The 15,271-nt window shown below is 41.2% G+C and overlaps 1 long non-coding RNA gene across 1 annotated transcript in view; it reads left to right on the top strand.

Moving 5' to 3' along the window:
• Positions 1–14,980, top strand: part of LOC116707467 (uncharacterized) — a 21,172-nt gene extending 6,192 nt beyond the window's left edge. The window contains exon 3 of the long non-coding RNA XR_004336520.1: positions 14,969–14,980. This is a non-coding gene — a long non-coding RNA (uncharacterized LOC116707467). The remainder of the gene's footprint in view (positions 1–14,968) is intronic.
• The last annotated feature ends 291 nt before the right edge of the window (positions 14,981–15,271 follow it).

Genomic DNA, 15,271 nt, shown 5'->3' with positions numbered 1-15,271 from the left:
CCTAGGTTAATGAAAATACTACCTTAATATATATACTCAGGCGGATGCACAAATAATCATATATAATCTTACAGATTAGTGATGCTGTGCAGTAGAATTGCGTATCTTAGTCAAAACATTCAGCTTGTAACATTCATCAGCAACAGGCAAGGAGCTCCTCACCTGTTTATTCAAACCAAGTCGGATTTCCGGTCTCTCTCGAACAAAACCCCTTTAGCCTTTTAAGCCAGGCCACATTTGACACCCCCCAGAGCAAAGCCTTCTCAGACACTTAATCGAGTATTCTGTAGCTGAAGCCCCAAGTTCCACACATGATGAAAAGATCGTAGCGTCACATATGGAACATGTGCGGACTTGCTGGACTGTAACAGAACAGAGGAAGATGTCATTAGCCACGGTATTTATCATAGATTTTTCTATGTCTAATACTAATGCCACACGACAAGTATGATTAACCATTTGTCAATCATTCCTGGAACTGCCTCATGTAACCACAGATTCAAGCAAAAGGGACAATAGTTCATTCTTTTAAAACATAATTGTGTTAACCAGTCCCCCCGTTTCAGAAAAATACACAACAACACTGATGCGGCAACAGGTTGTCGCATCATCATCAAAGACGCTGGCGTGGGGAAGCGTTTACAGTGACGTGATGATAGTGGTGGTGTTCAAGTAAGGGTTGCTAAGCGTGATATGTTGCTCCCAAAGCAATGATGAAACCTGGCATAAAGAGATAAAGACGCGATTAATATATATTATATACACCACATATATATACACTACGACGGTCAACAGTTTGGGGGTCCACTTGGCAAATTTCCATTGCACTCCATTATAGACAGGAATACCAGTGACATCAGTTGACATTGATTTTTACACCAGCGGTCAGCAGATTTAATATACATTGTGTGCTTACATCATTGCAAAAGGGGCTCTCCAATGTTTTCTTTACTCTTGGTTTTAAAAATTATATCAGATTACTTGTGAACACAATTGCCTTTGGCGACATGGGATGGAATGGTTGCTAGAATGGCGATGTATTATTGCATTAAAGATCACCCCCCCCACTCAGATCGCTGGTGGTCGTCTATAATGGAGTGCATGAGGAAAATTTGTACACGGACCCCAAACCCTTGACGGTAGTGTGTATATAATATATAATACAACACATATATACACATATATCATTATATACCACACACACATACATACACCACATATCTTACAGACACACACACACACACACACCCACACACAACACACCACACACACACACACACACCGCACAACACAACACACACACACACACACAAACACACACACACAAACCCAACACACACACACACACACACACACAACACACACACACACAAACCAACACACACACACACACACACACACAACACTTGTTGGACTAAATACATATTAGCGTAGGTAGCCTGGCATAAGTTAAGCTCACAGTCCCCTGCAAACACTTCTCGTGGTACGCCGGGCACCGTGGGTCTTTAGCTTTTTTTTTGCCGGATGTGTTAGGATTGTGCCCGGCAGCAGGATGAAGTGCAGCCAGAAGCTACATCCCACTAAAATCGCGGCCTGCATGAGATATTGCAGGTAACATATCTGCCACCTGGGAGACTATGTGACAGTGATTGCATCCTGGTGCCACCTAAACACACCACAGTGCATTTCAGGGCTTAAATGACTTGATATAAGCCAGTTTAATTTATGTACATCTTTCTTGTTGTGTTTAACGTTGGCGGAAACCTTCTGCCTTATTTTCTGATTAAGTTATTTACCTCTTACATCTTCTGACCAACACACACTGTCTTCTCTACTCTAGTGCTAGGAGCATCCAGAAAGATGAACCAGGCAGGTAGTGAACCAGGCAGGATGGTTCAACCGTAGGTAAGAGCACATCAGTCGATTTATAATTTGGACAAATTACTTGCGACAGACCCAGTCGAGGCCCTCGTGTACCGGGACAGTCTTAGCTACAGGTCGTCAGGGAAGCTGATTCGGTTACCGGGTGAAAAGAGTCTCTGCTGCCTGAAGCGGGAACTTGGCAGCCGGTTGCCACTCCTTTGCAGAAACATTTCTGGAGGGTTAAAAACCCCGTTCCACGCTGGTGCGGTTCTAAGAAAAAATTGGCCCCCAGTAGATGATTTCAACAAGAAAAATGTGTTTCTTGGTTCCTTTCACTGAAGTAAGGGGATGCTTGTTTTATGTTTTAGATATACAGATTCACCAGTGGAAATGGCAGGAAAATATGCAACCCCACGGAGCCTCCCAGACAAGATGGATTGGTGGTGGTCTTGGAAGTACTCACTAAGAGTAGCGTACCGACGTCACCCAAACTCTTTGCTGTTTGGGTTGATGTACTTATTAGAGGGTCCATGTTTGTTGAAACTGGAAAGATGAGTTGTAGAACTGTTTGTCCACAGCCCGAAACCACGAGGACATTCATGTTACGCAGTTTATATGCTAGAGAACAAAAAAGCAGGGTTTGTCAGTAAGTACATTAACTTAAAAAATGATGCTTTGACATTAAATAAAAGAATCGCAAAAAAAGTTCTATTTACTCAACCATGGCCAGGAACACATGGATTACGTATCATACCACGACAGCTCTGCTTGATTCTTACATAGTCTTGGGTATGGCTTGTCTGATGCTTGGGAAGGGCAGGCTCATGTTAGGGTAAAACAGTCGTTTTTAGGGGATCAGGAAACATGGCAAACTCATTCCAATAGAAAACCGAGTGTGGACGTAAGAAATGTTTTCAATTGGATGAAAAAAAACTCTTTACAAAAATGGATATGGAATAATGTGATATTAAACTAACTAGGTCAAGAGGTCAAGTATTTTGTCATGTTACCACTTAAAACGGCTAAACATGGACATACCTGTGGAGAATGGCAGTTGGGATGGGCTGCATAGCTAAACTGGTCCATAGGTGGAGGAAGATCTGTGACTTTTCTTTAGAGAGGGAGAACCTCCCATCAACTGTAGTTCTGTACCCAACAAAATAGATAAACACAGGCTGTGACTTTATGTACCATTTTAAGGTTAGATTGACAGTGGCAAATTTCGTTTTATGATGTATTGTGTAAGACAGATCCCAAAGAAATGTTGGTTTGGCTTGTCAAGTGGATCGTGTGGGACGTTTGTACACTTGGGAATTTTTTTTAAACAGTATTACCTCTTAATGGTGGCAGTAGTATTTGGACTGAATACGCATTTCAACCTGTCTTTTTCTGCATTGGCGTCTTTGAGGTCGTTAGTCAATGCGGGAGATAGGGGGAGCGTTGAACCGGCCAAGGCAAAAAGGACTGGCTAGAGTGGTCGCGAGGCCCAAATGGATCCACGTGCCATGAAAACTTTTTTTGAGACCGCACCCGAAGTATTCGTAGGAAAACCATGACCCTCTGAGACAGGCACAGGAGAAAAAAACAAAGTCTGCTACATACATCTTTCTTCTCTCAAAAGCTGACATTTACAGGGGGCAGGAAATGTGCTACCTGTCATTTGTAGGCATTCTAGCGTCTAGATCATTACAAGCCTCGTACGTGATCACTGGCCCCGATGGACGAACTCAAGTGACCCTCTTTTACAAGCTTGTCGTACCTAGAAAAGTCAACCAGCCATTAATGTTTAATACTTATAGTTACTGTGTATTTAAACGGGCACTCCAACAATTTGGTCATGGGAAGATACCTTTAGCTGTAAAAACAGAACTAAAATTCTGAAGTCTTTGTACTCTTTTTGTAATAGTTGTCTGCAAGTAGTAAGGCTTTATAAAAGTGCACAAAAGAGTATCCTTGAGAGACAGTACCTTGTAGGGTCAGGTCATTTAGGAAACTATCGTGCATATTTGATTAAAGAATATTGATTAACTTTAGACCCACTCCTACTTCTATCTACTTTGACGTAATGCCTTCCGCTTTGCACAGGGAGTTTTTTAACATTGGACTGGGAAACAACTACAGAATACCCTGGAAACTTAAATCTCTGATCCCAATCTCCAACCTTTAAGCAAACCTCACAAAATTACATTGCTGACCTTGTTCCTGACGACAATCATGGAACAATAGTTTATACACACAATTGATAAGCTTTATTCTTTATCTTTTTGTCGATACTGTCTTTTTAATCCAGTTGCTTGTCTATGTGTCATGCGTTTGACTATGTAAGTTGACAGTATGTCCGATTATTTCTGTAGACTCATGGCCGGTCCTGTATGGTGTAAATGAGAATGGTGTTCAAACCGATTACAGGAAAATAAAGGTGTAATATAAAATGGAAATTGATTGTCAGTCAGTAGAGTATTGACCCCATCATGTGTTCCTTACCAGTTTCTTAGAGGGAGTCAGTCGGCCACCAGTTCCACACCTCAGTCCCCAAAGGAACTCCTGATCACAGCGATGAACTGCGGTACTGCAGCCTTTGACAGCTCTCGTCACTGTGGGTACACGTCGCCCATAGGCGTGGCATGCTCTCCTAGGAAGAAGGTACCACATCATTTGCAGAGTAAATAATGACAAAAATACAACACTCAGTAATTCGGTGACAGGGAACTGTCAAACAACAGGCTGTACACTATATGCTTACTCACTAATAAGTTTGAAAACCTTCTAAAGAAAATGGTGACAGCACTACCTGATGTGTAAACCAGCCAACATCATGTGATGTGAGAATAAACTGATTGAATTGGCTTGTTTCTTCTCGCTGAGTACAGCAGCAACCCCCCAGAAAAAAACCCGACAAAAAATCTCATCATTATTTTTATTTTTTTTTTTTTAGCCCACAAAGAAGAGACGCGTTAAATAACTTCTCATATCACCGGACTTCCGTATTATTGTTGTGCTGCAGCATGTGACTACTCAGTACGGAATCTCAGAAGAACCAAAATACCTTGACGCCGCCAGCCGCTGTGTGACGCGTGCGTTCGGTGACTTTACACCGGAAAATTGTATGTAAACACCGCGTTCACTTGGAGGTGAGTCGAGCAGAAATAACATGTCAAAAAACAAGAGAATAGCGTGGTATTTGGAGGTTTGTAACGGCTGTTGCCGCTGCGTTTTACCCCATATTTTTTTTCTACCGCTCACGCATAAGACGAGTACACGTAAAGTAACAAGTTTCCTAACAATTTAGTTACACTTGCAGACAGTTTACTAAGTCGGCTAGTATGTTAAAAAATATTTTGGTGCTAATGCTTCCTCTTGCGGCTAGGCTAATTGTTGCTTCACTTGGCAAAGGGGCAGTGTACCTGAATCTACATAAGTTAACTAAACGGGGCTAATGTTAAAAGTGCCATCCACTCGACTGAGAAGCAAGCAATAGGAGTTCTAACTGGACACCCAGACGTTTCCCTTCCACTTTTCCAAAACCATGAACATGTAGTTAAAACCAGCTAAGACAAAGACGAGCAGGTGCCAGGAAAATCATTCAGTTAAATAGTTGTGGTTCCGCTGTGTTCTTTGTACAGCGATCCACTTATTGCAGTCTTAATCTGAGCAGCAACTGGCCAACACAGATGGAAAGCTTCAGGCCGGACAGTGCGTAGGAATAATGTGGATACACTTCTTACAATGTTTCTAACATTGCAGCCAAGAAAAAAAAAATCAAAAAGCTTAATGTGAAAAAAAATCTTCTTCATGACAGTGATTTACCCATTACATCTTCTGACAATACACTTACTCTCCTCTCTTGCTAGGAGGACGGCCAGAAGATGAACCGGGCAGGTGTGACCAGGCAGATGTTCACCCGTAGGTAAGAGCACATAGTAGGTTTAGGTATAAGTTTCAGATACTGGTATATTCATCCGATAAAAGATTTATCATGTCTGTCATGCACAGGATGACTGGCCAATGCAGTGCTAAATTTCCTTTATTGTTTGTCTAGCGCAGTAATTGCCAACATACGTTTTGTTTTACTTGGGAGCACCAGATGAAAGTAGTTTACAAATATCAAGGCATATTAATAATCAGCTACAGCACTTCAAGTATGGTGAAGTAATATTTGATTTATTGCACATATAGTTGAAAAAAGGGTTAGAAAAGAGGACTGACCACTTGTTATGTGTAATTCAGTGGCTTAACGGTGGTGTGGAAGTGGCAGTTCATACACGCTGACACTTTTTTATTGTGTTCCATTTTATTCTTTTGTATCTAAAGGGTGAAGATATGGTCTGATCCATTCAAACCTGCAGGCATGACGACCAATGATGCTAACCTTACACTTGTTCCTCTGATGCTGATGAAGACTTTGAACGGAGAAAGCCTGTTTGATGGTGCTGATGTGCGGTGTGAATGATTTGTATGGTTAAGTGATTCCTTAAATCTTATGAATAAAGTTTAAAGCTCTTTAACTAATGTTATTCCTTGAATGACTTGTTAACATGATATTGCTTTATGGGTTTAGTGTTGTGAGACAGACAGAAAAAAAAAATCGTGAGGAGATGGACACAAGTAGCATAAGGTTTACTTTCTACTACAGTTCACTGTTAGAAAGGCAAGACAAGGTGCTGGGGGTTGTTGTTTTTTTGTCCACAAGGGGGGGCCCATGCCTATCTGTTTCTCGGTTGGTCACTGGACTGTGTAATGTTTGTTTGTGCATCATGAGATTTTGGAAAACCTTTTCTTTTTTATTTTCATAAGCCTTCCTCTGGTATTCAGCCTGTAGGAATATAATTGAAAACAGTGGTTTGTTTACCCATTTAGTCACAAGAATCACTTTGACATTTTATTTTGTTTTAGTTGATATAAAAATAATAAAACGGTTCAGCAGATGAGGGACAATGTCCAGTAATGTGCCGTATCATCTTCCAAAATGAAAAAGTAGAGAGAGAGAGAGAGAGAGAGTTATTCCAGGACACATCGCTCTGTATTATCCTCTCACTGTCGAGACAGGGTTACTGTTTCTCCGCTGTTAAATGGAATGTTAATCTCGCTGTGTTTTGCCATAGGCTGAAAAGACGGGGCAGAGCTCCTGGTCGTCTTGTTCAAAATCAAATCAATGTGATCCAGACTCCCTTTACGAGTCCATGGGTGCTGTAAAAGCAGGGAATTCCAAAACTACATTTTTTTTTTCCCCTGTATTTTGTTTGGTTTCCTGACATTGACCAGCATCCCTTTTCAGAGTTGGTCCATCAAAGTCCTTTGGAGGAAAGATAGATTAAGAAAGAATAAAGCATGTGTTTATGGTCCTTCAGAGATGGTGCATTTTAAAGTTTCCCTTAAATTTTCACAGTCCCCCGATGTAGCCTGTACTTTCGGACATTTAGGGCCGTTCGTGAGGCCTACTGCCAGCAAAACCGACAGCACGGGCCAGGAGCGGCCACTCTCCTCTCAACCCCCAATCAACAAGGTCCATTGTTTATGAGAGGTTGTTATTGTTGGGCAGGATTCAAGAACAAGAGAAAAAATCAAGAGGCTGGCGGTGCACAGGCGTCCAAAGTAAAGAGGTGATGGGGTGGTTAAGGAAAAACGAAAAAGCAGAAATTCCTCTCATTCCCCGCTGTGTTTTCCAGATTCCTCCGGACAGCTTCTCGGCTGTGTGAGTGAAGTAAGCAACCAGAGGGGAAATGAAGCGAACGGCGAGAGGAAGAGAACCACATTCTTCAGGGGACGCGTCACCTGCACACAGAATAAGAGGACACTCAATATCTGTTGCTTCGCCTGGCAAAGTAGTTGTAGCAGGTTGCAGCATAGCCGTTAGCTTTTAAGTCTAGTTTGGCCATGAATCGTGTTTACATCACTGTGACATCCATTTCAAACGACAAACTTGCATCCTTACGTCTGTCTTTTCAGAAGCAGGCCTCAGGTCTGTACCAGGCTTTTATGGCTCTTTGTTGTCAAGTCTCTTTTGTGGCTCTTGTCCCATTCAGCTGAATATGTAGATAGACACCCATCGCTATAAACATTCAATAGGGTCAGAGCGCACTATAAACCAACATGAACTCAACAATGTTGCCTCCGTAGCACTTAACTATCATACTATTACCCCATCACACAAATCTCTCCCAGCTATTGAGCGGTTTTCAGAGAGTGGTGGCACGTCGTTGCTCTGAGCGGTTTGTCGGGTGGTGTTCAAGATCGGCAGATAATTGGCCAAGGCTTCTAACTAATTGCCATGGGAACAAGGGTTGACAGACAGGCCACGGGGTTGGAGCAACAACAGAGAGCATTGGAGAAGGGGTGGGATGTAAACTACGAGCCGAGCAAATGCCTCACTAAAGTCAAATGTGGAAAATAGAAATAGGAAATAGCAAAAAACAAGATGTCTGCAGAGCGCTAAGAGCTCTTAATGACACACTCTGTGATGGAGACGAGAAATGTGACATATTTCTATTTGAAGTGAACAAATTGGAAGTGTTACAAGTTAAGGAGGATTATTGTTTTTTTTAAGTTTATTTGCAAATACACAGTGAGGTACATGTAACAAGTTTGCAGTACATTTTATTTAGGATTAGCATAAACAAAATAAGGGTTTTAAAAGAGAACAAAAGGCTTGCTACAAAGCAAGGCCTATTAACAGATTTAATGAAAAATACTGTAAAAAAACCTGATGTCTAAGGGTGGATCCCTCAAAGCCTGATGCAGATCACTGCAACAATGACTAGATTTCACCAAAGTCGCCAAAACAAGACATCACAGATTTTTAACTTAAAACAAAAAATTAGGACACAACACACAACACACACACACACACACACACACACACACACACAACACACACACACACACACACACACACCACATACATTTCTCCCACAAAACAAGCAAGAGTCTTCATTTCACATCTTAAATATGCTGTTTAGCCTTGAAAACAATGTACTGGAGTGCTGTCCACATTCTTGGGTTAGCAGGCGCACGGCTGTGGAAACAGATAGTATAAGTCCGAAACACATGTCTAGGAAAAAAAAAAGACTCCGGCCAGGTTCGCAGCAGGCAGGCGAGGCAAACTGCCCCAGTGACAGTGTGGTCTGGAGTGAGCTAGAGTTACATTTTGTGTGTGTGTGTGTGTGTGTGTGGGTGTGTGTGCATGTGTATCAGGAAAGAAAGCAAAGAAGTTCAGCTAAAAGGAACCCAGCTATTCCTGGAGACTAAAAGTGGTTATGGAACTTACTGGAACTCCAAACATCGTGTGTGTGCTTTTGTATTATGTTCATATTTGCCGAAGCCGGAGCACAAATAGATAATTATGGTTTGTTTTAGGTTGCATCTCAGTTGCCCAGTGTGAAGGCATTGCAGTTCATTGCTGCGGTTTGTCAGTTCTTAGTCAAAGCCGTGTGCGTAGAGAGCCAGTGGATGAAGGGCAGATGATGCAATGATGGTTTGTCAGATCGCTCCTTGTGCTGGCTGGTGTAATTTAGACCCTCACAGGAACTTTCAGTTCCAGTCTTTACGCTATTGGCCACCCAGCATTGCCTGTGTGAAAACATTTTATGTGTTTGTTGCCTCTGTTTTAGCTGAGCTCATTTTAAGTTTCATCTAGTAATTAAGAGGTCACATTCGTAACAGTAAGTGCAGGATTCTTGTTTTTATATTTGTATTTAATTGGCACGTTACTGGGCTGAGCCTGCTTGCTGTTTTAGGGTAGCATGTTAACATGTTGTTGGACATGCTAAAATCCTGACAGGCGAGACTACGAGCTACGTGCTGAACTATGACCAGAACGCACACTTTAAAAAACAAATCTGATATCGGATTTCACGGAGGTTGCCATTTGTGTTTTTTGGTGCAATCAACAAGTGAATAGATTGGCATGAAATTTGGTGCTCACCGGTCATGTTCCCCAGGATGAATTGTAATAACTGTTGTGATGCCTAACTTTTCATCTAGCACTATCATCTTATTGAATTTTCATTCGTCCAATATGCTTAGAGCAAATACTGCAAAAATAATGACATTCCCATCACACTCAATACTACTTTACACCTTATGCTATTAGCAAATGTTACCATGCTAACGAGCTAAACAAAGATGGGGAATGTAGTAAACACTGTGCCAAGTACAGCCTCACAGAGGCACTAGCGAGGCTGTAGACGATAACCATTTTGCTGAGATCATTGCGAAAAGGCTGTAAATCACAGGACAAATGGAAAAGATGAATGTGTGAGAACGACTCTGCATCACTTGTCACATGACAATACTGTTTTATCATTGCCTGTTATTGTCTACACTTTATTTTTTTGCTTTTTATGCCAGAATATCAGTGATACACATACCTATCTGTGCATTTGTAGAATTTTCAGCCTGTTTTCATCACTTAAACAAGTCTTTTTTAATTCCTGTAGAAAATGAGGCCAGTGGAAAGAGATTCAACCATATACTAAATATTACAGAACGGATCTACAGAAGCCGTTAAAGGAATACCAAGTGGTCTCTACTGTGTTCATGGCTAAACTCAATGGGGCGTCTTTCTTCACAGCTCTTCAGGCAGCCAGTGAATGTGATTAAGCAACACCTCTGAATGAGGTAGGACATTCTCAAATGGGCCATGAAGCGTGCCAAAAGCTTGTCGCTTGGCTTACGTCCACATATGGATATGTGGAGGAAATTGTAAGCAATTAGTCGAGTTAGGTTGGCAAAAAAGTATTATTCTCTACCATCTTTTTTTTGTTTTCAATGGGGAGGAAAATCTTTGGTATGGACCGACCTCATCGTGCAGACCATCTTTTCCTCTTTAACGTGTGTCCCATGTTCCACTGATTCTATGGAACAAAATGTTGAAACCACAATTACATTTGATCAGGACTGTTTGATAACAGAGTCTTACCAAACACACACACACACGCACGCATGCGTGCATGCCATGCACACCCACTGATTGAAATATTATGTCACCATACTAAACACACGCATTACAGCACCGCCGCCTGAGCCTCGTGCGAGCCTCGACTGTCAATCACATTATATTGCAGGTTTTCCGTTTTACAGGCCCATTACAATCTTTAAATTTCTTATGCACTGAAATAGCAGCAAGGCTGTTGATTTAGGCAAGGTTACTGACAAGAGGGCCGAACTGTAAGCAATCATGCTGCTTTCCAAAGCTCTCTGAAAGGTTAAGGCTAAAAGAGGGGAGCGGAGAGTGATTTATAAGGCACTTAATACTTGACACGTTTATTCGTGAAAATACGTTGCGGCCTATCAAAGCCATCGCTTGCATAAAAACCCATGGAAAGTCTTTTAAACAACTTTTTTTTTATACTCAGTGGGCAAGTTTCATTCATATTTTCTGGCAGGCCCCTCAGTCTGAGGGACTGTATCAAATAAACAGTTTAACCCCAAGACAGCGTTTAAAAATTATAATGCAATGAACATACAGAAAGTATGCAATTTCACAGACCTATTTAACAGCAGGAAATCTGTAAAGATTGATAAAAATGTGTAAGTTATGATCTAATATGACATACTGGGTTTAGTTGGACCAATGTACCAGGACTGATGATTCACAGGGTTGAAAATACTCGAATGCCCTGCTATTTTCATGCAGCTAGATGAACTGTATCCTGTCATTAGTGGGTTAGCACAGGGCGAATTAATTCAATAAGTCAAACCTATATCCTATGGAGCCCAGCAGAGCATAATGAAAACCGCTTTAATGGTATTACAGTGACTATTTTGCATCATTGAGTCAAGGTGTAGTGCGAGATGATCTCTGTGCGTGACTGTGATGTCATTGGCTGTGGTGATGTACAGAGCTGTGTTGTGTCTCTGGCATTAGGGCCTTGTGGATGAACAGAATATAGACTGCTCCGGACGGGAATTCGGGGAAAGTCATGGAATTTTGGAAGCCTTGACGGAACACAGGCTGTCCGCTGTTGGCCCGTTCCTCAACCGGGAGGAGGAGGAATCCTGTGCTGTGTGTGTTTGTGTGTGATGGTGGGCCTAAGGACATCTCAGGGAGCTGACCAGAACAATGACAGGTTTACAGCACAGCACCAGGCAGGCGACTCACATGTGGCCAAAATCAAACAGAGACCAGGATTGCTCGGAGCGCTAGAGCAGATTTGACACAACCGAATCGTCTAGATGATTAGTAAGGCTGGAATCTGTATTCCTGCCTTGCCAGGGGAATCTGCTGTATCTGTTCAATGCATCTACCTTCCTACACAGGCTAGAAGAAATACATGAGGAATCACTCAGTCTCTAGTGTTTGGACCAAATTTCCTTTTTTTTTTGTGCTGATTATCAACATGCAAATTTTTCAAGAACTCCTTTAGATGTATTCTGGCAAAAACTGGATATGACACACACCGCTGGAGACTTGAAACACAATGAGGATTGACTAGGAACTGACTACTGTGAGACTTGACTTACTTGAGACCTGCCTCACCTGAGACTTTGAAATCAAAACAAAAGTGTCAGTTTTGACCTAGTAAAATCTAGAAAAGTTCAAATGTTGTGTCATTTAAACGGCCAGACATGAAGACTTGCAACTGACTTATATGTAGCCAATGAAGACTTGATGCTTGTTAAGACATTTTGGGACAACAGGTTTAAACTTGACTAATCTTACCTTGATGACTTGGGGTTTGGTCTCAAATGTCCTGTGACTTCACTTGATCCTATTTCACTATAACAATATTGGGACTTATCCTTGGGACTTGAGACCTGACCTTCGAATTGCTGTAACAAGACAAGGCTTAACTTGAGTTTGCTCTAAATGACTTAACTCAGTCCTATTTTGAATGAATTAAACCGACATGGTATTACAAGACTTTAGACCTGACTTGGATTTGTCTCAATAACTTGACTTGAGACGTGCTAAAACAAAATGTGAAACTTGATTGAACTTGACCATAAGCACTTGAGACTTAGTTAGTTTAAGACTCTATCAACAAATTCCTCTGACTTGTCTAAATGATTCTAACTTGTTTAGGACTACTTAGTAGTAGGACTACTTACTTTAGGATTTATTAGGACATGAGACTTGGCATAAGACTTGTATTGTGACTTGAGATCTGAATTGGTCTCAAATGACTTGTGACTAGACATGGACTTTTCTTGAATTAATTGACACTTAGAACTTGGCTCAAATGAATTGGCATGTCTGGACTTGATTACATTCAAAGACTTGAGAATTGAGCAGTGACATAAAGACACATCTGAGATAAACTTGTCTGTTAGAACTTGAGACATGACTTTGACTTGTCTTGCGATCCTTGTGACTTGACTAGGACAAAAGCAACTCTTAATGCCTGTCAGATTTTACAATATCCAAGTTGCTGAGGACAGCGTCATAAATCTGAAGTTAAGACTGTGGAAATTGTGTTATCATATCCTTCTTGAATAGCTTTAAAGCCTTGGAAAGGTTTTCTTTCCACAACTGCTCAAGAACTTCATTATTTCCTTAATTTGTTCGCCTCGTCTGTACGTGCAATGGAGGGTCAAAATAAACCTTGGTCATGTCGTGTGCATAACCCTAAACCTAACCACAGGATTAATAGGGCCCATATGCACTGAAGGCAGTTGGAAATTTGAAAAACGATTGAATTGCATGCATAAACTCATCCTCATATTTTGTCCGAAGGGTATACTTCTGCTACTTAATGCCATCCAACAGAAACCACACCAACATGAAAGCAGAATCATATCCCACCTGAGCTTCAAATGATCTCTCCCTTTGGGCTATGAGTTACTTTGTGGTCCCTTTTCCCTGCTCCTGCTCTCTTAGCCATCCATCCCTCGGTGCTGCTCCATTCGAGAGAGAGAACAAACACATGTTTCAGGGAGGAATCCTGACCGGGCAGTGTCCCAGACCAAAGTACCTCCAGCTCTCCTGCCCATGGCAATCACTTAGCTCTACCCTGTCATTAAGGACAGGGTTGGATGATTGTGTTGGAACGCAGCCCTTTGTCCGGTGGGATGGTGCAGCAGGAGAAAGACGGGGTGAGGTGGAGGCGTGGGGGAAGTGATAGGGGATGATGTCATCTCAGGTTGGTGTGGAAGTGGGCCGAGACCTGTGGTGGCAGGAATGGTGTTGCCTTTGGGCTTTGGTGCAGGAAAAGACAGATGGAGATGGAATGATGTGGAATATGGTGAACAGAGTGTGTAATTTGGTATGTGTGATCTGGTTGCGTAAATATGTGTATTTTGTTTTGCACTGTGCACGAACTTTCAGTGTGTGTGTGTGTGTGTGGGGGGTTTTCTAGTCTCTGTGCAAAGGCATGTGGTCGGAAAAGTATAGGCTGTTTTATGTGCATTTTTTCTTTGTTTCAGTGTTCTTTAGTGGGTGGATGGTTGATGAATCATTTGGACAGAGGCTGGGTATCAGAAAGATGGTTTGGCTTGGGGGTGAGAGGAGGAGGGGGAGGTGGGGGATGAAGAAGAAAACAACTTGTACTTGTGCTTCTGGATTCCTAATGCACGCTATTGAACAGTGATGTCTGTCTACCTCTGCTACCTACTAGTATGTAGCGTGGAACATATCAGATACGCCACCAGCAGGAGACTGAAAGTAATTATCCAAAGTATTCAGTTCAAGTATAGTACTGGCTTGATTTTGTTTTCTTTGTCTTAAAGGATAAGCTGAGTATTGTTTTCATAGTTTTGTTTTCGGCCATTATTCCTATCCGTGATAATAGCATTGTCCTCACGAGTCTGATTGCTAAGATCTGAGCATGCATTTCTAAAAATATATCAGTCAGGGCACAGAAACACAAACAGTCAGACAATAATAAGGTTTTAACCCCCAAGTTTAGCCAATCTTATTTGAAGAGCAAATGAAGATGAAAAGTAAAATTAATACACAATATTATTACAGATGCATTAGGTATGCTCCTTTCCATTTTTCATCCAAATAAAGTGTTGAGATTATCTAAATGTGGCCTTATTATGTTGATAAATTATTATATCATGTTATATGTATGAAATAATAGCAAAAACTACGAAAGTGAGACAAGAGCTGAAATTATCCTCTTTATCTTATTCACATTATTCAAATCATAAAATTATTCAACAGTATATTATACTGTATATGTATAGTATATAATATAAATCTTATATATAACTCTTATATTATACCAACAACTTTGTTTGGTATAATATAAACTCTTTATATAAACTCTCAGGTATAACCTGTGGCAGGCATCACAGAGTCACAAGCAAAAGTTGAGAATTATTATATAACCCCCACTAAGAGCAACATAAAAGACTGTAGAGTACCAGGAGGAGTTACAGGATGGGATTGATGAACTAGAATGAGTTATGGTTTATAACATAACACTGCTTCTTTCTATTTGACATTTAAGTTTTAGGCATTTAC

This window comes from Etheostoma spectabile, chromosome 19, assembly GCF_008692095.1.
Source record: "Etheostoma spectabile isolate EspeVRDwgs_2016 chromosome 19, UIUC_Espe_1.0, whole genome shotgun sequence".
NCBI lineage: Eukaryota > Metazoa > Chordata > Actinopteri > Perciformes > Percidae > Etheostoma > Etheostoma spectabile.
This window is presented reverse-complemented; position numbering and strand designations above follow the sequence as displayed.